The 22516-nt window shown below is 37.4% G+C and overlaps 1 protein-coding gene across 1 annotated transcript in view; it reads left to right on the top strand.

Annotated features, from left to right (window-relative positions):
* GUCY1A2 (guanylate cyclase 1 soluble subunit alpha 2) overlaps positions 1-22516 on the top strand; it is a 436347-nt gene that overhangs the window by 243285 nt on the left and 170546 nt on the right. The window lies entirely within an intron of this gene.

Raw genomic sequence — 22516 nt, forward strand, 5'->3', positions numbered from 1 at the left:
GTGCAAAAGCTTTTAACTTTAATTACATACCATTTGATTATTTTTGTTTTTATTTTCATTACTCTAGGAGGTGGATCAAAAAAGATCTTGCAGCAATTTATGTCAAAGGGCATTCTGCCAATGTTTTCCTCTAAGAGTTTTATAGTGTCTGACCTTACATTTAGGTCTTAACCCATATTTGAGTTTATTTTTGTGTATTTCTGTTATTCTATATTCCAGATCCCTTTTTAATTGATTTTTTCTGTTTTTTATCTCTATTTTATTTCCTCACTGGACTTTATTATTTCCTTCTTTCTGCTAAATTTACATGTTGTTTGTTCTTCTCATAATCCTTTAGGTGGTAGGTCAGGTTGTTTTTTGAGGAAGTTCTGTATTGCTATGACCTTCCCTCTTAGGATTGATTTGATATATTACATAGATTTTGTATGGTTGTGTTTTCATTGTCATTTGTCTTGAGGCATTTTCTGATCTCCTCTTTGATCTCATTGTTGACCCATTGGTATATTAGTAGCATGTTGTTTAGTCTCCATGTGTATTCCACTGTGTATTCATCCCTAGGAGCTGTCCACTGGTATGGTAAGTCTCCTACATATGAACCTTCAAGTTGAGAACTTTCAAAGATGCAAACACGCATTCGCAGGTCCAATCACTTAAGTTAGTTCATGTGTCTGGCACACGTTGTCATGTGCATGCATCCTCTACACATGGTTGTACTTCTGTGTACTTTACTGTTCAGTACTGTATAGAGTACAGTAGTACAGTATCTTTATTTCAAGCCCAGGATGTCCAGAAGCAAGCATAAAAGCAGCGGTGATGTAGCTAGTACTGCTAAGAAGCACCAAGTTATAACGATGGAAATAATTAAGAGAGTGGAGTGAGACAAAAAGACAGTAGACGTCGCTCATTCTTATAACATGAATCATTGAACCACTGGCATGATTCAAAAGAACAAGGACAAGATCATGGAACATGTGAAGTCTGCTGTGCCAATGATGTCAACAATTATATTGAAGAAGTGTGGAAAAGTAATGAACGAGATGGAGAAACTTCTCAGTATGTGCATGCAGGATCAGTATTAGTGTCAAGTCCCACTCAGCTTAATGCTGATTCAAGAGAAAGCTAAAAGGCTTTATGAAAACTTGAAGAAGAAACACAAAGAAGAATCAGAAGGCGCATCTTTTAATGCCAGCCATGGCTGATTTCATCATTCAAGACTAGAGCCAATCTTCACAATGTAAAAGTAAGTGGTGAGACAGTGAGTGCAGATACAATAGCTGCCCGGGAAATTTCCTGAAAGATTTCAGGAAATTATTGATGAAGGCACATATTTACCGGAGCACATTTTAAATGTGGATAAGACAGGACTGTACTGGAAGAGGATGCCAGACTGAAGTTACATCAGTAAGGAGGAAAAAATGCCAGCAAAGAATAGGTTAACTCTTGTTTGGTGGCAATGCTTCCAGCAATATGAAGCTGAAGCCTCTTTTAGTTTATCATTTAGAGAATCCAAAAGCCCATAAAAACATAGCCAAGGGCTCTCTTCCTGTTGTGTGGACGAGTAACCCTAAAGCCTGGGTTACACAGGTTACATTTTCCAGGACTGGCTTTTCCACCACTTTATCCCGGAGGTAGAGAAATATTGCTTAGAGAAGGATGTCACATTCAACATTTTATTTTCCACTCGACAATGCTCTGGGCCACCCCACATTCATGGGCGACTTTCATCCCAGTGTCAGTGTAGTGCATCTGCCACCGAACACTACGTTGCTCATCCAACTTCTGGACCAGGGAGTTATAGCGACTTTCAAGAAATATTATTTACATCACTCTTTTCATCAGGCAATAAAGGCGAGTGATGAGTCAAAAACAATCTTGCGACAGTTTTGGAAGGACTATAACATCTACAAGGCCATAAAAAACATTGGCTTTGCTTAGCATGAGGTTACTGCCGTCACCATGAATGGAATTTGGAAGAACCTTTGCCCCAGTTTGTTCACGATTTTCATAGATTTGAGAAGGTGTATAAGGAGTCCAAAGAGGTCTTCAGCAACTTAGTAACCCTCATCAAGAAGCTGGAGCTAGAGCTGCAAGAGGACGACTTCATTGAACTCCTTGCTGTGCAACACAAGGAGCTTACTAATGAAGATCTGATGGAATTGGAGGCCCAGAGAAAGGACGAAGATAGACAAGAGGAAAAAGAAGTAACTGAAGAACCAAAGAGATTCACGAAGGAGGAAGTGCCAAGGGGATTTTCTTTGTTTGAGGAGACACTGTTAGTTTTTGAGGCACAGAACCCAAATGTAGAATGGCACACGAAGATTGCAGCAGCTGTTCAGAATGCAATCCAGTGCTACCGTGTCATCTATGATGAGAAAAAAAAGCTACTACCCAGACATCAGTGGATCATTTTTTCAAGTGGGTAGATAGAATTGAGTCCAGCGAGGAACCAGAACCTGTGTCCGGCGTGAGTGAATTGCAGCTTGCCCTCCATCTCCTATTGCTGACAATCCTTCAGCTCTACCATTTCCCACCTCCTTTCCCTCCTCCAATCAGTAACTCTTCTTGCCTGTTCATTCGATGCCAGCCCCTGAATGCCAGCTGTTGTACAGTACTACTGTATTTTTCAAGGTACTGTACTGTAAGATTAAAAATGTTTTCTTTATTTCTTGTGTTTGTTTTTTATGTATTATTTGTGTGAAAGTATTATGAACTTATTACAGTACAGTACTATACAGCCAATTGTGTTAGTTGGGTACCTAGGCTACCTTTGTTGAACTTACAAACAAACTGGACTTAGGAACATACTCTCGGGATGTAACTCATTCGTACATAGGTGACTTACTTTACATGCTACTCTCTGATGCCACCTGCCACCTGGTGTGCACACCCACAAAGTACACATTTGTTGGCACAGCCCTTGACCCACCTTCACTGTGGGAGCACCAGTAATCAACTCAGATGTCCCCCAGGCACTAGTCTGACAAAGATGCTGGTGGGAAAACGTGTCAAACACACACCCCCACATCTGCTGTAGGAGCACTGGTAAATTGGCTCAGACTTGAGCTCCGAATCCATGTGTGTGCAACCCACAGGTGCTTGCAGGCTCCCAAAACTCACAGTGGCTGGATGCTGCGAGCATGCTAGCAATGAGAATGCTATGGTGTGCCAATGCCCCTCCTTTCATGCAATAAAGGGGCTCCTGTGGCATATCTCCATCCTGTAGGCCAGGGGTCCCAAACCCCCGGGCCGCGGACTGGTACCGGTCTGCGGCCTGTTAAGAACCAGGCTGCACAGCAGGAGGTGAGTGGCGGGCGAGTGAGCAAAGCTTCATCTGCCACTCCCCATCACTCCCCATCGCTTGCATTACTGCCTGAACCATCGCTCACATTACCGGCTGAACCACCGCCGCCTCCTCGTCCCTGGAAAAATTGCCTTCCACGAAACTGATGCCAAAAAGGTTGGGGACCACTTTTGTAAGCAATCCCAGTTGTAGCCCAGACCATATTTCAGGCCCTTCATGCTGTGTCTGTGCAGCCAAACTGAGTCCTCTCCTTGAGTCTCTCTGCTGAACCCTGTTCCAGCACCAAGACTCTGTGCACACCAGCAGGCACACATCTTGGGCTGGGAAGTGAAGCAACAAGGACCATCTGTGCCAGTCTTTCTCTACCCTGACTGACACAAGCCAAATCCTGCACTCTCTTCTTGAGCCTCTGAAGCTCCCTATCTATCCTGGCACACCTCCCAGCTGGTGAAGGAAGTTTCCATGGTGAGGGAATTTTTCCTCTTTCCCAGCTCTCTCCCAGGGGCACAGGTCCTGTCCCAATTCCTTCTTTTTTTTTTTTCTTCCATCCTATCCTGCTATGTGGGGATCTTTCTTGCAGCTTTGGTTGTATGAGATCTTTTGCCAACTTTCAGTAGGTATTCTGTGAGAACTGTTCCACATGTAGATATATTTTTAATGCATTTGTGGGAGGAAGTAAACTCCACATCCTTTTACTCCATCATCTTGATCTCTTCCTAAGAATATTCTTGATGTTGAAGGACTTTAATAAAAATATTAGAGTAAAACAATTTTCTATAAATAAAAAAGACTTAAAATAGCATTGTTAAAGACCTGATTACAGTGCAACTGACAAAGAAATTTGGTTATATCTGTGACATACAATATTTTAAGAATTTCATAAAATTTTTAGAACATGCACATTAATAACATTTACCCATACAATATAACCTAAGAAGGTTTATCATCACTAATTTGACAATGCTCCCCATATAATTTAGCATACCAAATAAGCCTAATTAGTTTACTATCTCTCTCTGAGATATTTCAAAGGCCCTCTTAAATAAAGTTAGCTAGAGTTTAAAAGGACTTCATTTAGAATTTTATTTGGGGAAATTTGTCACAGATACCAAAAGGTTACTAAAACTTGGTCAAATAGGATCATAGGAAACTATACCTTTTTACTTAAACAGCGTGGCAATAAAAGCTTTCAAAGGCAAATAGCAAAATTTACAACAGATTACTTAAAAGATAAACTCTATAATACTGTTATCAAAATCAGGTCAATATTCCAAGAAAATTTTGTTCTCTTAGTGAGAAAACTAAATTCTAGTTTTGTACAAGCTTACTTTTAATATTAAAATTAATTTACTCAATTAAATTTGTTCTAATCTGAACCCATCCTAACAACACACACAACTCTTTTATTAGGGTTCCTTTTCCACAAACGTTCTACAACTTCTTTTATTACGTTTAGATTTTTGTCCTAGCCCCCCACCACTCCTTTTTAAACCTCTCTTTAGGACAAAATTATTTTCTTTTTTACTTATCAAAATATATTTCCATTCCTTATATCTCTTTTTAAAACTTCCTTGCATACAAAGATGTTTTTCTTATTAATTTTAGTAGTTTTAATTACATATATTAATTAGGATTTTTTTTAAACCCTTAGAAACTTTAATTTCTAGTGAAAGCTAAGGAATAAGCAATTGTGAACTGTTTGGTATCCAGTCTTTCTTGACTGGCAAACTTATGAATACATTTCATAATTTCTAGAAGCATACATTCATTTCCTTATAGCATAATTTCTTTTTTAAAAAATGTGGAACAAGACATGTTTGTAATAAACCCAAACATATTTAGTTTTTCTTTAATAAGACAAAAGTAGGTAAAGAGACTTGTTTAGCAATTAATGTTTTATTATTTTACTTTCTTGGAAAATGATCTAGACATTCAATGAATTCCAGCATTTAACTTAGCACAACTTGAATGTTTCAAGTTAACAAAAATATTTGGAGAAACAATATTAATTAGACATACCATAAAAATAATTATTTTTAAAAACTTCACTACCATATGATCCAGCAATCCCAATCCCAGGCATATATCCAGAGAAAACCATAATTTGAAAAGATATATGCACCCCAATGTTCATTGCAGCACTGTTTACAATAATCAGGACATGGAAGCAACCTAAATGTTCATCAACAGAGGAATGGATAGGGAAGATGTGGTACATATATAACATGGAATATTACTCAACCATTAAAAAGAATGAAATAATGCCATTTGCAGCAACATGGACCTAGAGATTGTCATACTGAGTGATGTAAGTCAGACAGAGAAAGACACACATCATATGATATTGCTTATATGTGGAATCTAAAAAAAGGGTTTAAATGAACTTATCTACAAAACAGAAATAGAGTTACATATGTAGAAAACAAACATTGTTACCAGGGGTAAGGGAGGGGGAGGAATAAATTGGAGGATTGGGATCGACATATACACACTACTATATATAAAATAGATAACTAATAAGGACCTACAGTATCACACAGGGAACTGAACTCAATACTCTGTAATGGCCTATATGGGAAAAGAACCTAAAAAAGAGTGGATATATGTATATAGATATAACTGATTCACATTGCTGTACACCTGAAACTAACACAACATTGTAAATCAACTACACACCAATGAAAATTTTTAAAAAAAGAGTTCACCTAAAAAGTCTTACACCATTTATATCTATCTAAATCACTTGTTCCCAAAAATTTTGTTTAGATTACCCATGGAAACTTCATGATACATTAGACAAAGTCAGCCATCATCCCAAGCTATTTTTCTTGCTGACGAATTTTGTAACAGAGATAACATGAACTTATTTGACTTATAGTAAACCTAGGTGGAAGAAAAGTTTTAAATTTAATGCTGATAACTGTAATGATATGCCTATTTTAATTAAAACAATAACTTTAAATTTGCTTTTAATGCTAGATCACGTGAATTTGAAAAACATTAGGGTTAGTTTATATTATACTTTTAAGATTTAGAAATATTTAATTCACAAGTGCTTACTTTTAAGCCAATTTAAATAGAACTCTTTTACGAATTAATTTTGGTAATAATATCCAAAACTAGAAAATACCATATTTTTATGTATATACTTATATACAGATAGATATAACCAGAGATTTCATAGCTTTCATTTTAAAACTTTAGTTATGAATCAGGTATAACAATATAAACCTCACTAGTTTATAAGTAACAGTTGGAATAAGTTAAGTTTATTAGCTCAGATGGCTAAGGTTTTTTACTATTTGTGGAAAAGACTTTTAAGATTTTTATTTGTCCTTGACAAATAATCTTAATTATGTAGAGTATGAATTAGATTTTGGGTGAGGGAGCTTTTCCAGCAGTTTGTACTTTTAAAAAGGCCTCTTTCCCTCTTCTTCCCACCCATCCCCCCCAGCTTCAGGCTCTACCTAATTGGGTTAACTGGGCTCAGTCTTAGGTCATTGTGGGCTGTGTTCACATTTCCCACTTTATAGAGGTTTGCAAGATAAAGACTGTTGCTTTTAATTCCCCAAAGAACTGGGTTGCTGCCTGAATCATGTCAAAAGGCTGATCCACCCATCCAATTACATTTTTTAAAATTTGCCTCTTTATATCAGTGAGAATCTTTTCCGACTAAAATAGAAATCAAAATATTTTTACGTTCTAGAATTTCAGGGTTCAATGTATCATGCCTTCAAAAAGCCTGTACAAGGAGTTTAATAAAGCCCCCCTTTCTAAGTACACAAGTTAACCTCAAGTTAATTCCCCCCAGGAGCAAAAGCTTCCACTATTTCTTCTATTAGCCCTCAAATATCAGGCACAGCTTCCATTTCATACTGTGTGGGTTTAGGTAAACCTCTTGTATCCCTTTAGCATGCTCAATTAACATTGCCTGAAGAGTGAATTTACATGCCCTGTCTTATAATACCAGCCAGGGGAACCATTCCCCAGTGAGATACAATGTCCATTCCCACAATACAATCAGACAAAATAGACACAACCTTCTTACATAAAGCCTGTTCAAATACACTATTTTTTAAAATAAACTTTCATCTCAATTCCATCAACTCATACATCCTTAACTATAACCTCCACTAGGATCCCATCACAGGCACGGTTCATATTCTGAGGTGCTTATAATTGAGCATTGGGAATCAGCATTAAACAAATGTTACATAGTCAGCTAATATTAATTAAAATTATAATGACCACTAAAGTGGTATAAAGTTATGTCATTTAATCTTTTCAGCAACCTTGTAAAATAGATATCATCTCCCTTTCACAGAAGAAAATGAGACTTAAAAAATAAAATTCACCAAGTAAAGTTGAAGGTCTAATTGGCTTTATTTAACAATTCATGAATTAGGCAGTATCACATCTAGCAACTAGAAGAGCTCTCCAAGGAGTTGTACAAAATGGAGGGTTTTTATAGGCCAAAAGAGGGTGGGACAAGGAAGTTTTTAGAAAAAGAAGAGAAAGAATTGTTTAAGGCCAGGTCATCTTCTTTTGTGGGGTTGGGAATGACAGAGTATCATGCAAATTACCACACATTGCTGACCAGGAAATTTAAGATTGTTTACATTCCTGGGAGAGGTTGAAACTGCAATTAATTCTTGGTTTGCTGTTATGGGGGCAAATGACTCCATTTGGGGCTTGTTATTTCTTTTAAACAAGCCCTTTTAAGCTTGTTTAAGGTCACAAAGCTAATAAATAGGTGGTAAATTTAGCATTGTTCAGGCTTTTCTATTCCAGAAGGCTGCTCTGGATGGTCTCAAGACTGCATGACCTTAAGGAAGTCCACACTTGACCAACCACTTTCACCTGTTTATATTTTTTTTAAATGTTTCCTGAGCACTTACCATATGTCAGACGCCACACCAAGTAGTGAGCAAAGTACAAATGACACCTGCATTCATGGAGTTTATAGTCTAATTAGGAAGACAGTGATTAACGAACACTCACAAAATCTGTAATTATAAACTGCAATAAGAATGACTACGAAAAATTACATGGTGTTATGAGAGCATATAATAGAGATACCTGATATAGTTTAGGAGTTGGAAGGCACCCCAAGGAGATGATTTTAAATTGAGACCTAAATATGAGTAGGAGTTAACCAGGTAGAAAGAATAATGAGTGGAGAGGTTTCTAAGCAGTAGAGTTAGGATATATAAAGGCTCTGAGTCAGATCAGTTTGGTGAAACTTAAGGAATGGAGAAGAGTAAGACAAGCTAAATGTACAGAGGTAGGTAGGAGGTAGAATCTATAAGTGTTTTAGCTATTTCAGTGATTTTGTTCTTAATCATAAAAGCAAGGTGAAGACATTGAAGAATTTTGAATACAAGAGAGACACAAGTAGATTTGCTTTATAAAAATCACTTCAAGAATAGGGTGGGGTTTAGATTTGGGAGGGGTGGGTGGAAAAAAGTAGAACATAAGGATATTAATGCCATAATTCTGTTAAGGAATGGTGGTAGCATTACCTGGGCTGGCAAGACATGTACAGGAGTCAATGTTGGAACCCTGAAGTAAGTGGTCAATTTTGTCAACTTAATAATGGAAGTATTTCTATTTCATCATCCATGCAAATCACCTGGTCACCTGAATATGTTCTTATTTTGGAATTATGTAGGCTTGAACTGAATTGATTGAATGTTTTGGAGGCCTGTACAATGACTATGATCTAGAAGGGTAATTCACACATTGTTTATATTGACCTAACTCTTCCTAGAGATGTTTATAATACAATTTGACTCAGTCATAATTCTCTACATGTCTACTGTGCTAGCAAGGTGCTAGCCCCTGCTGGATTTAAAATGATAACTAAGGCATTGTTCTTGCCTTCAAAGTTAAATGACTTAACAATCTAGACAGGATGATATTAGAGAAAGTATGAACATGAATGACTACAGTATAAGAGATGTAGAAAACAAGCTTTAGTGGGGTCCTAAAAGAGGCCAAGTTGACATCCTACTGAAGGATTGGGGACACTTTCAGAAGAGATATGGCATGAAGATGGACTTGGAAGCATGTGACAAGTTTGACTCGTGGAAGAGGGGTTGGGGGAAATCTGTTTTCTAAAACCATAATCTGGGGAGACAAAAGCTAGTATTTACATAGATAATCTGAGGCAGTAGGATTTATAGAGGTTAGGTTATCTTTAAAAAACAAATTCTTAATGAAGTATTTCCATTTGATTTTCTAATTAGACCACACTATTCACTTAAAAAGGAAAAAAGACTTTTAGTTTTAGCTTTACAATAAAATTGAGAGGAATGTACAGAGATTTCCCATATACCACTGCCCTACACATGCATAGCCTTCTACATTATCAACACCATTCACTAGAATGTTGAGTGACCAAGGATGAACCTACATTGACATATCATAATCAGCAAGTCCACAGTTTACCTTAGATTCACTTTTGGTATTGTACATTATATGGATTTGGGCAAATGTATAATGACATATATCCATCATTATAGTATCATACAGAATATTTTACTGCCCTAATAATCCTCTGTGCTCCACCTATTCATCTCTCCCAGCTCCCAGCAACTGCTGATCTTTTTATTGTCTCCATAGTTTTGCCTTTTCCAGAATATCATATATTTAGATCACATAGTATGCAGTCTTTACGGATTGGCTTGTTTCACTTAGTAACGTGTATCTAAGAGTCCTCCATGTCTTGTCATGGTTTGATAAGTCATTTCTTTAATAATATTCCATTGTCTGAATATACCAGTTAGTTTATTCATTCACTTACTGAAGGATATCTCGCTTGCTTCCAGGTGTAAATTTTTGCATGGATATTTGTTTTCAACTCCTTTAGGTTACTACCAAACAAGTGTGATTGCTGAATAGGTTGTACTGTACGAGTTTGTTTAGTTGTGTAAGAGACAGCCAAACTGTCTTCCAAAGAGGGTGTACCACTTTTATTTCCACCAGCAATGACAGAGTTCCTGTTGCTCCACATCCTCACCAACAACACAGTCAGTGTTCTAGATTTTCGCCATTCTAATTGGTTTGTAGTTGTACCTCACTGTGTTTTAATTTGCATTTCCCTGATGACATATAATGTGGACCATCTTTTCATATGTTTATTTTCAATCTGTATATCTTCTTTGTGAGGTATATATTAAGGTCTTAGGCTAATTTTTATTTATTTATTTATTTTATTATTTTATTCTATTTGTTTTTTTGGCCGTGTTGGGTCTTCATTGCTGCACATGGGCTTTTTCTCTGGTTGTGGTGAGCAGGGGCCACTCTTCATTGCAGTGCGCAGGCCTCCCATTGCGGTGGCCTCCCCTGTTGCAGAGCATAGGCTCTAGGCATGCTGACTTCAGTAGTTGTGGCATGTGAGCTCAGTAGTCGTGGCTCACGGGCTGTAGAGCGCAGGCTCAGTAGCTGTGGCGCACGGGCTGATTTGCTCTGCAGCATGTGGGATCTTCCTGGACCAGGGCTCAAACTCACGTCCCCTGCATTGGCAGGCAGATTCTTAACAACTGTGCCACCTGGGAAGCCCTCTTAAGCTAATTTTTAAATTGGATTGTTTGTTTCCTTATTGTTGAATTACTTAAATATTGTAGATAATAGTCCTTTATCAGATAGATTTTTGCAAATATTTTCTCCCTGTCTGTGACTTGTCTTCTACTTCTCTTGACAATATCTTTCTCAGAGCAGAAATTTTTAATTTTAATAAAGTCCAGTTTATCAATTGTTTCTTTCATAGATTGTGTCTTTGGTGGTGTTATAAAAAAAAAAAAAAAAGAAAGCATCACCATACCCAAGTTCATCTAGGTTTTCTCCTATGTTATCTTCCAGGAGTTTTATAGTTTTCTATTTTACATTTAGGTATACACTCCATTTTGAGTTAATTTTTGTGACAGGTGTAAGAGCTGTGTCTAGATTCATTTTTTTGTATGTGGATGACCAGCTCTTCAAGCACAGTTTGTTAAAAAGACTATTTTTGCTCCATTGTATTGCCTTTGCCCCTTTGTCAAAGATCAGTCAACTATATTTATGGGGTCTATTTCTGGGTGATTTATTCTGTTTAACTGATTTATTTGTCTATTCTTTTACTGATACCACACTGTCTTGATTACTGTAGCTTTATAGTAAGTCCTGAAGCTATTCACTTTTGTGACATCAACTAACATGATTCAGCACTTATTATGTGTGTACTGAAAATACAGCAGAAATTCACCATTCTCTGGGGACATATTTAAAGTTCTGGTAAATCAGGAATCTCTGGAAAACGTTTCTTAAAAAAATAGAATCTTAATAATTATTTCATAAACAGTGAATGGATGGATTCCAGATAGAGAAATAACTTTGAGTATAAATAAGATGGTGGCAACAGAAAGTATGCAAAGAACATTGAGTTATTCATTTTGATTGAAGGATGGAATAAATTAGGATGATAGTGGTGGATAAAGATAGAATATTAGAACCATATTACTGAAGTTCTTACAGGACAGTCTACTGTATAGCAGAAAGAAATTTTCAGTTGCCACACCTACCCTGAGGATTTACAGCAAAATTGTGACCAGAAAATAAATATATATATTTATGCACATATATATTATTTGCTAACATATCTCAGTATTTAATAACCCTTGTGATAAACAACCTAAGGGCTGGCAATATTGTTTTCCACATGATTGAGATCTTGAGCAGTAACTGGAATTTGCATTAATAGATCTACTGAGAGTTTTATCAGAAGAAGAGCTTTCTTTATTAGGCAGTCATTTGGAATCTATTTCCCCTCATTTGGGAGTAGTTCCCAAGCTAAATAACTGTGCTATTTATATCCATGACCTCTTTTCAATGTGCCTTATCAGCTGAGCACTATAGAGACATCCTTGAAAGAAGTATTATTATTATTTGGGTCAGAAATATCAATCAAAATGAGTGTAATTAGAATTTTTTAAAAGAATGCTAGATTTTTTTAAGTAGCTTTATCAGTAAGTCCTTAAACTTGTTTCCATTTGAATTGCTAAGCCATTATGCACAATAATACAATTAGACGTATTTTCTTTGCTTAATGTAAAACTTTATATTTTTTTTATTTAACATCTTTATTGGAGTATAATTACTTTACTGTGTTGTGTTAGTTTCTGCTGTATAACAAAGAAAATCAACTATATGTATACATATATCACCATATCTCCACCCTCTTGCATCTCCCTCCCACCCTCCCAATCCCACCCCTCTAGGTGGTCACAAAGCACGAGATGATCTCCTTGTGCTATGCAGCTGCTTCCCACTAGCTATCTATTTTACATTTGGTAGAGTATATATGTCAATGCTTACTATCTCACTTTTTTGCAGCTTGCCCTTCCCCCTCCACATGTCCTCAAGTCCATTCTCTATGTCTGTGTCTTTATTCTTGTTCTGCCTCTAGGTTCATCAGAACCATTTCTTTTTTTTTTTTAGAGTCTATATATATATGTGTGTGTGTTAGCATATGGTATTTGTTTTTCTCTTTCTGACTTACTTCACTCCATATGACAGACTAGGTCCATCAACCTCATTACAAATAATTCAATTTCATATCCTTTTATGCCTGAGTAATATTCCACTGTATATATGTGCCACATCTTATTTATCCATTCGTCTATCAATGAACACTTTGGTTGCTTCCATGTCCTGGCTATCGTAAATAGTCCTGAAATAATTCATTTTGAATTATGGTTTTCTCAGTGTTTATGCCCAGTAGTGGGTTTACTGGGTCATATGGTAGTTCTATATTTAGTTTTTTAAGGAAGCTCCATACTGTTCTCCATAGTGGCTGTATCAATTTCCATTCCCACCAACAGTGCAAGAGGGTTCCCTTTTCTCCACACCCTCTCCAGCATTTATTGTTTGTAGATTTTTTGATTATGGCCATTCTGACTGGTGTGAGATGATACCTCATTGCAGTTTTGATTTGCATTTCTCTAATGATTAGTGATGTTAAGCATCCTTCCATGTATTTGTTGGCAATCTGTATATCTTCTTTGGAGAAATGTCTGTTTAGGTCTTCTGCCCATTTTTTGATTGGGTTGTTTGTTTCTTGATATTGAGCTACATGAACTGCTTGTATATTTTGGAGATTAATCCTTTGTCAGTTGCTTCATTTGCACATATTTTCTCCCATTCTGAGGGTTGTCTTTTCATCTTTCTTATGGTTTCCTTTGCTGTGCAAAAGCTTTTAAGTTTCATTATGTCCCATTTGTTTATTTTTGTTTTCTTTTCCATTTCTCTAGGAGGTGGGTCAAAAAGGATCTTGCTGTGATTTATGTCAAAGAATGTTCTTCAGATGTTATCCTCTAAGAGTCTTATAGTGTCTGGCCTTACATTTAGTTCTTTAATCCATTTTGAGTTAGGTGTTAGGAAGTATTCTAATTTCATTGTTTACATGTACATGTCCAGTTTTCCCAGCACCATGTATTGAAGAGGCTGTCTTTTCTCCTTTGTATATTCTTGCCTCCGTTATCAAAGATAAGGTGACCATATGTACGTGGGTTTATCTCTGGGCTTTCTATCCTGTTCCATTGATCTATATTTCTGTTTCTGTGCCAGTACCATACTGTCTTGATTACTGTAGCTTTGTAGTGTAGTCTGAAGTGAGGGAGCCTTGTTCGTCCAGCTCCATTTTTGTTTCTCAAGATTGCTTTGGCTATTCTGGGTCTTTTGTGTTTCCATACATATTGTGATTTTTTTTTGTTCTAGCTCTGTGAAAAATGCCATTAGTAGTTTGATAGGGATTGTATTAATCTGTAGATTGCTTTGGGTAGTATAGTTATTTTCACAATGTTAATTCTTCCAATCAAAGAACATGGTATATCTCTCCATCTCTTTGTATTGTCCTTGATTTCTTTCATCAGTGTCTTATAGCTTTCTGCATTCAGGACTTTTGTCTCCTTAGGTAGGTTTATTCCTAGGTATTTTATTCTTTTTGTTGCAATGGTAAATGGGAGTGTTTCCTTAATTTCTTTTTCAGATTTTTCCTCATTACTGTATAGGACAGCAAGAGATCTCCTTGCATTAATTTTGTATCCTGCTACATTACCAAATTCATTGATTAGCTCTAGTAGTTTTCTGGTAGCATCTTTAGGATTCTCTATATATAGTATCATGTCATCAGCAAACACTGGCACTTTTACTTCTTCTTTTCCAATTTGGATTCCTTTTTCTTCTCTGATGGCTGTGGCTAAAACTTCCAACACTATGTCAAATATTAATGTTGAGAGTGGGCAACCTTGTCTTGTTCCTGATCTTAGAGAAAATGCATTCAGTTTTTCACCATTGAAAATGATGTTGGCTGTGGGTCTGTCATATATGGCCCTTATTATGTTGAGGTAAGTTCTCTCTATGCCTACTTTCTGGAGAGTTTTTATCATAAACAGTGTTGAATTTTGTCAAAAGTGTTTTCTGCATCTCTTGAGATTATTGTATGGTTTTTCTTCTTCAATTTGTTAATATAATGTACCACATTGATTGATTTGCATATATTGAAGAATCCCTGCATTCCTGGGGCAAACCCCACTTGATCATGGCGTATAAGACTTTTAATATGCTGTTGGATTCTGTTTGCTAGTATTTCGTTGAGGATTTTTGCATCTATGTTCATCAGTGATATTGGCCTGTAGTTTTCTTTTTTTGTAGTATCTTTGTCTAGCTTTGGTATTAGGGTGATGGTGGCCTTGTAGAATGAGATTCGGAGTGTTCCTCCCTCTGCTATATTTTGGAGGTGTTTGAGAATGATAGGTGTAAACTCTTCTCTAAATGTTTGATAGAATTCATCTGTGAAGCCATCTGGTCCTGGAGTTTTGTTTGTAGGAAGATGTTAAATCACAGTTTCAATTTCACTGTTTGCAATTGGTCTGTTTATATTTTCTATTTCTTCCTGGTACAGTCTCAGAAGGATTTGCTTTTCTAAAAATTTGTCCATTTCTTTCAGGTTTTCCATTTTACTAGCATATAGTTGCTTGTAGTAATCTCTCATGATCCTTTGTATTTCTGTAGTTTCAGTTCCTACCTCTTTTTCATTTCTAATTCTGTTGATTTGAGTCTTACTTCTTTTTTTCTTGATCAGTCTGGCTAATGGTTTATCAATTTTGTTTATCTTCTCAAAGAACCATCTTTTAGTTTTATTGGTCTTTGTATTGTTTCCTTCATTTCTTTTTTCATTTATTTCTGATCTGCTCATTATGAATTCTTTCCTTCTGCTAACTTTGGGTTCTTTGGTTCTTCTTTTTCTAATTGCTTTAGGTGTAAATTTAGGTTGTTTATTCGAGATTTTTCCTGTTTCTTGAGGTAGGATTGTATTCCTGTAAACTTCCCTCTCAGAACTGCTTTGGCTTCATCCCCTATGTCTAGGGTCATCATGTTTACATTGTCATTTGTTTCTAGGTATTTTTTGATTTCCTCTTTGATTTCTTCAGTGATCTCTTGGTTATTTAGTAATGTATTGTTTAGCCTCCATGTGTTTGTATTTTTTACACTTTCTTTCCTGTAATTGATATCTAGTCTCATAGCATTGTGGTCGGAAAAGATACTTGATACATATTCAGTATTCTTAATTTTACTGAGGCTTGATTTGTGACCCAATATATGATCTATCCTGGAGAATGTTCCATGAGCAATTGAGAAGAAAGTGTATTCTGTCATTTTTGGATGGAATGTCCTATAAATATCAATTAAGTCCATCTGGTTTAATGTATCATTTAAAGCTTGTGTTTCCTCATTTATTTTCATTTGGGATGATCTGTCCATTGGTGAAAGTGGGGTGTTAAAGTCCCCTACTATGATTGTGTTACTGTCGATTTCTCCTTTTATGGCTTTTAGCATTTGCTTATGTATTGAGGTGCTCCTATGTTGGGTGCATAAGTCTTTACAATTGTTATATCTTCTTGGATTGATACCTTGATCATTATGAAGTGTCCTTTTTTGTCTCTTGTAATAGTCTTTGTTTTAAAGTCTATTTTGTCTGATATGAGAATTGCTACTCCAGCTTTCTTTTGATTTCCATTTGCATGGAATATCTTTTTCCATCCCTTCACTTTCAGTCTGTACGTGTCCCTAGCTCTAAAGTGGGTCTCTTGTACACAGCATATATATATGGGTCTTGTTTTTGTATCCATTCAGCCAGTCTGGGTCTTTTGGTGGGAGCATTTTATCCATTTACATTTAAGGTAGTTATCGATATGTATGTTCCTATTCCCATTTTCTTAATTGTTTTGGGTTTGTTATTGTAGGTCTTTTCCTTCTCTTGTGTTTCTTGCCTAGAGAAGTTCCTTTAGCATTTGTTGTAAAGCTGGTTTGGTGATGCTGAATTCTCTTAACTTTTGCTTGTCTGTAAAGGTTTTCATTTCTCCATCAAATCTGAATGAAAGCCTTGCTGGGTAGAGTAATCTTGCTGGTAGGTTTTTCCCTTTCATCATTTTAAATATGTCCTGCCACTCCCTTCTGGCTTGTGAGTTTCTGCTGAAAGATCAGCTGTTAACCTTCTGAGGATTCCCCTGTATGTTATTTGTTGCTTTTTCCTTGCTGCTTTTAGAATTTTTTTGTGTGTTTAATTTTTTATAGTTTGATTAATATGCATCTTGGCATGTTTCTCCTTGGATTTATCCTGTATGAGACTCTCTGCACTTCCTGGACTTATTTCCTTTCCCATGTTAGTGAAGTTTTCAACTATAATCTCTTCAAATAATTTCTCAGTCCCTTTCTTTTTCTCTTCTTCTTCTGGGACCCTTATAATTCTAGTGTTGGTGCATTTAATGTTGTCCCAGAGGTCTCTGAGACTGTCCTCAATTCTTTTCATTTTTTCTTTAATCTGCTCTGCGGTAGTTATTTCCACTATTTTATCTTCCAGGTCACTTATTCATTCTTCTGCCTCAGTTATTCTCCTATTGATTCTTTCTAGAGAATTTTTAACTTCATTTATTGTGTTGTTCATCATTGTTTGCTCTTTAGTTCTTCTAGGTCCTTGTAAAAGATTTCTTGTATTTTCTCCATTCCATTTTCCAAGATTTTGTATCATCTTTACTATCATTACTCTGAATTCTTTTTCAGGTAGACTGAGTATTTCCTCTTCATTTGTTTGGTTTGGTGGGTTTTTACCTTGCTCCTTCATCTGCTGCATATTTCTCTGTCTTCTCATTTTGCTTAACTTATTGTGTTTGGACTCCTTTTCTCAGGCTGCAGGTTCATAGTTCCCATTGTTTTGGTATCTTCCCCCAGTGGGTAAGGCTGGTTCAGTGGCTTGTGTAGGCTTCTTGGTGGAGGGGACTGGTGCCTGTGTTCTGATGGATGGGGCTGGATCTTGTCTTTCTTATCAGCAGGGCCTTGTCAAGTGGTGTGTTTTGGGGTGTCTGTGAACTTACTATGATTTTGGGCAGCCTCTTTGTTAATGGGTGGCGTTGTGTTCCTGTGTTCCTGCTAGTTGTTTACCATCGGGCATCCAGCACTGGAGCTTGCTGACCATTGGATGGAGCTCGGTCTTACTGTTGAGAGAGAGATCTCTGTGAGAGCTCTCGCCAATTGATATTACTTGGGGCTGGGAGGTCTCAGATGGTCCAATGTCCTGAACTCAGCCCTCCCACCTTAGAGGCTCAGGCCTGACACCAGGACAGGGAACCAAGACCCTGTCAGCCACATAGCCCAGAAGAAAACGGAGAAAATTAATTAATTAATTAATATAAAATTATTAAAAGAAAAAAGTTGTTAAAATAAAAAAGTAATAATAAAAAAAAAGAGAGCAACGACACCAATAAAAAAATCCACCAATGATAACAAGCGCTAAAAACTATACTATGATAAACGTAAAAATCAGAAAAAAGTCAGTCTCATACAGCAAACCCCAAGTCTACAGTTGTTCCCAAAGTACACCACCTAATTTTGGCTTGATTATTTGTATATTCAGGTATTCCACAGATGCAGGGTGTGTCAAGTTGATTGTGGGGATTTAATCTGCTGCTCCTGAGACTTGGAGTAATTTCCCTTTCTCTTCTTTGTTCACACAGCTCCTGGTGTTCAGCTTTCATTTTGGCCCCACCTCTGTTTGTAGGCCACCCTCAGACATCTGTTCACTGCCCAGACAGGAGGAGGTTAAGTCAGCAGCTGATTAGGGGGCTCTGGCTCACTCATGCCAGGGGGAGGGAGGGGTACAGTAGTTATAATTGGAATGCGGGGCGAGCCTGCAGTCCAGAGCCCCATGTGAAGTTGCAACAGCCTGAGGTGCATGGTGTGTTCTCCCAGGGAAATTGTCCCTGGATCACAGGACCCTGGCAGTGGTGGGTTGCACAGGCTCCCGGAGCAGGGTTGTGGATAGTGACCTGTGCTTGCACACAGGATTCTTGGTGGCTGCAGCAGAAGCATTAGCGTTTCATGTCCATCTCTGGAGACTGAGCTGATAGCCACGGCTTGCTCCCATCTCTGGAGCTCGTTTAGCCAGTCCTCTGCCTTCTGTGGGTTGACAGAGAAGGAATCCCCTCTCCTTGCACACCCCGAAATCATGGTCTCTTGCCTCTTATGCAGGTCCAGTCTTTTTTCCAGACTCCCTCCCCATTAACTATGGTGCCTTAGCCCCCCCTTCAGGCTGTGTTCACGCCACCAACCCCAGTCCTCTCCCTGGGATCTGACCTCTGAAGCCTGAGCCTCAGCTCCCAGCACACCCCCTGGCAGGTAAGCAGACAAGCCTCTCAGCCTGGTGAGTGCTGGTCAGCACCAATCCTCTGTGTGGGAATCTCTCCACTTTGCCCTCTGCACTACTGTTGCTGCGCTGTCTTCCGTGGCTCCAAAGCTTTCCCCCCACCCACCCCCATCTCCGCCAGTGAAGGGACTTCCTAGTGTGTGAAAACTTTCCCTCCTTCACAGCTGCTTCCCAGAGGTGCAGGTCCCGTCCCTATTCTTTTGTCTCTGTTTTTTCTTTTTTCTTTTGCCCTACCCAGGTACGTGTGGATTTTCTTGCCTTTTGGGAAATCTGAGGTCTTCTGCCAGTGTTCAGTAGGTGTTCTGTAGGAGTCGTTCCACATGTAGATGCATTTTTGATGTATTTGTAGGGAAGAAGGTGATCTCCACATCTTACTCCTCCACCATCTTGAAGGTCTCCCCACCTGGATGTATTTAATTGTACTCAACAAACTTTGGATCATTGAATACCTCTTGTGCCAGATGATTCTCAGCATTTGGTGGGTATGTGCAGGGATGGAGAGATGGTGACTGACTGGAAGTTTTCATATAAAGTTCTGAAAATTATGAATATGTCTGGAGAAGCTTATTGCCCCCACTATTAAGGCAAAACTCCGAGAAAAATTTATATGCAATGGCTGGAGCTCAGGGTAGTGCTGCTTTTCTCCATTCTGAAGGCTTATTAGCACTTTTTAAAAAATGTGAATATCTGGGTGGATTTTGTATATTTTTATTTTTATTTATTTTTTATTTTTTTTTTTATGGAGGGGGATATTTATTGACATAGAAAAATGTTTATATATATTTTTTTTATGAAAGAAAAAGAATATTCATTTATTTTTAATGACTTATTAGAACAAATACCTATAGATATCATTATATATATGATATATAAATTAATTATACAATATATCATGTATTAATTATTAAAACATACTCTGGTAAATATTATATATTCAATATGAAACAGGAGGAAAGGGGGCAGGGCACAACCTTTAAAAGAATTACATAGCCCGAGGACACAACATAAACTGATTAGAACAAAATAGGTCCAAGATGGCGGACGAGTCTACTTCCACTAGACCTTGAGCCTCAGTATACACTCATTGTAACACATCAGCAAGCTAAGCGACACACCCACAGGTGCCACGACAGTTCCAAGGATGACCATAAAGGTCAAAAAGTGGGCGGTGGCTCAATTCCTAGAAATCCCCACCCCTTCCCCAAAATAGCTGGAATACTCCTCCCACTCATCAGCGTATGAAATTACTCACCCCTATAAAACTAACAACCCCATACCCTGGTGCTGCCCTCGCCTTCTTTTTTTTTTTTATTTTTTTTTTATTTTTTTTTATAGGTATACCTGGATTTAATTCTCACTTCTACCGCTTGGTAGCTGGATAGCCTTAGGCAAGTTTCATACCTCCCTGAAATTCACTTAATTCAGTCTGTAAAATGGCATAATAACTTATTATAGCATCCTTTTAGGAATTTTAAATCAGTTCTTGAAATAAAAGTACACAATATATAGACAAGTATGGATTCCTCAATAGATGTTTGACCTTTCATTTCTCCAGTATCCCACCCGCATCAAATAAAGAAAAATACTTTTTAAAATTTACGAATATTTCATTGTTGTAAAGTTAAAGCCATAAAAATAATCAAATGGCCTACTATCATACCGTTAGAAGAAAAAAAAAAGGTGTTCATGAGAGTTCCATATTAGAATACAAGTTTTCCTTAGGCACCTGTTTATGTATGCTATTCTGCTCTTTACAATAAATAATTAAATTTAAAAGACTTAATTCCTCACTTTTAAGACCTTATTAGTTTACAAACTACATATTGACCTATGCTAAATTTTATACCGACCCATGCTAATGAATTCAGTACAGAAAACAAAAAACACTGCACTCAAGCAAACTACATATATATATATATAACTTATATGAGAATTGCTACTCCAGCTTTCTTTTGGTTTCCATTTGCATGAAATACCTTTTTCCATCCCCTTACTTTCAGTCTGTATGTGTCTCTAGGTCTGAAGTGGGTCTCTTGTAGACAGCAAATATATGGGTCTTGTTTTTGTATCCATTCAGCCAATCTGTGTCTTTTGGTGGGAGCATTTAGTCCATTTACATTTAAGGTAATTATCGATATGTGTGTTCCCATTCCCATTTTCTTAATTGTTTGGGGTTTGTTATTGTAGGTCTTTTCCTTCTTTTGTGTTTCTTGCCTAGAGAAGTTCCTTTAGCAGTTGTTGTAGAGCTGGTTTGGTGGTGCTGAACTCTCTCAGCTTTTGCTTGTCTGTAAAGGTTTTAATTTCTCCATCAAATCTGAATGAGATCCTTGCTGGGTAGAGTAATCTTGGTTGCAGGTTTTTCTCCTTCAACACTTTCAATATGTCCTGCCACTCCCTTCTGGCTTGCAGAGTTTCTGCTGAAAGATCAGCTGTTAACCTTATGGGGATTCCCTTGTGTGTTATTTGTTGTTTTTCCCTTGCTGCTTTTAATATGTTTTCTTTGTATTTAATTTTTGACAGTTTGATTAATATGTGTCTTGGCGTATTTCTCCTTGGATTTATCCTGTATGGGACTCTCTGTGCTTCCTGGACTTGATTAACTATTTCCTTTCCCATATTAGGGAAGTTTTCAACTATAATCTCTTCAAATATTTTCTCAGTCCCTTTCTTTTTCTCTTCTTCTTCTGGAACCCCTATAATTCGAATGTTGGTGCGTTTAATGTTGTCCCAGAGGTCTCTGAGACTGTCCTCAGTTCTTTTCATTCTTTTTTCTTTATTCTGCTCTGCAGTAGTTATTTCCACTATTTTATCTTCCAGGTCACTTATCATTTCTTCTGCCTCAGTTATTCTGCTATTGATCCCATCTAGAGTACTTTTAATTTCATTTATTGTGTTGTTCATCGTTGCCTGTTTCATCTTTAGTTCTTCTAGGTCCTTGTTAACTGATTCTTGCATTTTGTCCATTCTATTGTCCATTCTATCTCCAAGATTTCGGATCAACCTTACTATCATTATTCTGAATTCTTTTTCCGGTAGACTGCCTATTTCCTCTTCATTTGTTAGGTCTGGTGGGTTTTTATCTTGCTTCTTCATCTGCTGTGTGTTTTTCTGTCTTTTCATTTTGCTTATCTTACTGTGTTTGTGGTCTCCTTTTTTGCAGGCTGAAGGTTCGTAGTTCCTGTTGTTTTTTGTGTCTGTCCCCAGTGGCTAAGGTTGGTTCAGTGGGTTGTGTCGGCTTCCTGGTGGAGGGTACTAGTGCCTGTGTTCTGGTGGATGAGGCTGGATCTTGTCTTTCTGGTGGGCAGGTCCACGTCTGGTGGTGTGTTTTGGGGTGTCTGTAGACTTATTATGATTTTGGGCAGCCTCTCTGCTAATGGGTGGGGTTGTGTTCCTGTCTTGCTAGTTGTTTGGCATAGGATGTCCAGCACTGTAGCTTGCTGGTCGTTGAGTGAAGCTGGGTGCTGGCGTTGAGATGG

The sequence above is a fragment of the Orcinus orca genome, chromosome 8, assembly GCF_937001465.1.
Source record: "Orcinus orca chromosome 8, mOrcOrc1.1, whole genome shotgun sequence".
Lineage (NCBI taxonomy): Eukaryota > Metazoa > Chordata > Mammalia > Artiodactyla > Delphinidae > Orcinus > Orcinus orca.